The 1,801-nt window shown below is 42.0% G+C and overlaps 1 pseudogene; it reads left to right on the top strand.

The window, feature by feature from the left end:
* The first annotated feature begins 365 nt into the window (after positions 1 to 365).
* Positions 366 to 1,581, top strand: LOC129143865 (microtubule-associated protein RP/EB family member 1-like; annotated as a pseudogene).
* Positions 1,582 to 1,801: the final 220 nt, after the last annotated feature.

The following is a 1,801-nucleotide window of genomic DNA, read 5'->3' as shown; positions in this document are numbered from 1 at the left end:
CATATGTGTGTATGTATGTTCAGCATGTGTATAATATGCATTTCTTTCTTGAATGTATGAGGCTAGTTTTCAGGAATTATTACATTTTAACCTTTAAATATTTAATTATCATTAGCTAAGAGTAAGAAGATTTTAAAAAATAGCTACAAGAAAATTATAAAGGGCTGGCACGGTGGCTCATGCCTGTAATCCCAGCACTTCGGGAGGCCTAAGTGGGTGGGTCATGAGGTCAGGAGTTCAAGATCAGCCTGACCAACATGGTGAAAACCCATCTCTACTAAAAATACAAAAAGGGAGGCATCTGACGGTTTGAATGAGATGAAGAAACTGGAGCCGGGTGAGGGCAGTGGACGCAAGAGCCGAAGATGGCAGTGAATGTATACTTAACGTCAGTGACCAGTGATAACCTAAGTCATCATGACGTGCTGGCCTGGATCAATGAGTCTCTGTAGTTGAATCTGACAAAGATCAAACAATTGTTCTCAATATCCATAAACTGGATATTGTCAGTTTATGGACATGCTGTTCCCTGGCTCCATTGACTTGAAGAAAGTAAAATTCCAGGCTAAGCTAGAACATGAGTACATCCAGAACTTCAAAATACTACAAGCAGGTTTTAAGAAGCTGGGTGTTGACAAAATAATTCCTGTCGACAAATCAGTAAAAGGAAAGTTTCAGGACAATTTTGAATTTGTTCAGTGGTTCAAGAAGTTTTTTGATGCAAACTATGATAGAAAAATCTATGACCCTGTGGCTGCCAGACAAGGTCAAGAAACTGCAGTGGCTCACTCCCTCCTTGCTCTAGCTCCGAATAAACCCAAGTTCTAGCATTGCAACTCCCCAGAGGCCCATCTCAACACAGAGAACTGCTGTGGCTCCTAAGACTGGCCCTGGCGTGGTGTGAAAGAACCCTGGTGTGGGCAATGGGAATGACGAGGCAGCTGAGTTGATGCGGCAGGTCAACATACTGAAATTTACTGTTGAAGACTTGGAGAAAGAAGGATTTCTACTTCGGAAAGCTACGGAACATTGAACTGATTTGCCAGGAGAATGAGGGGGAAAACAACCCTGTATTGCAGAGGACTGTAGACATTCTGTATGCCACAGATGAAGGCTTTGTGATACCTGATGAAGGCGGCACACAGGAGGAACAAGAAGAGTATTAACAGCCTGGACCAGCAGAGCAACATCCAAATTCTTCACTCCAAATCATGTGCTTAACTGTAAAATACTCCCTTTTATTATCCTTAGAGGACTCACTGGTTTCTTTTCATAAGCAAAAAGTACCTCTTCTTAAAGCGCACTTTGCAGACGTTTCACTCCTTTTCAAATAAGTTTGAATTAGGAGCGTTTACATTGTAGCAGAGCAGTATTAGCATCTAGTTGGCTCACCTGGGAAACAAAGAGGCTGACGTTGGGGCTTACCGTGTGGATGCGGGTCACACTGAGTGCTGGAGAAGGTGTTGTGTAATATGCTGAGGCGGCGACCTTAGTGGAGAAATGGAAAGACTGAATTGAATTTTAAGCTAATGTGAAATCAGAGAATGTTGTAATAAATAAATGCCTTAAGAGTATTTAAAATATGCTTCCATATTTCAAAATATAAAATGTAACATGACAGGGGATTTTGCATTTGATGTTGTATCTGGGAAGGAAGGACCAGGCCTTGGAACCTTTGGAACTTGCTGTCACAAGTCTTAGAGGGCTGCTTGAATCCTCATAGGCCTAGGCTTTGGTCTAAAAGGAACATTTAAAAAGTTGCCCTGTAAAGCCATTTGGTGCCATTGACCAATTGCATCCC

Source organism: Pan troglodytes, chromosome 3 (genome assembly GCF_028858775.2).
Source record: "Pan troglodytes isolate AG18354 chromosome 3, NHGRI_mPanTro3-v2.0_pri, whole genome shotgun sequence".
Lineage (NCBI taxonomy): Eukaryota > Metazoa > Chordata > Mammalia > Primates > Hominidae > Pan > Pan troglodytes.
Note: the sequence above shows the minus strand (reverse complement) of the source record. Positions and strands in the feature narration are given on the sequence as shown.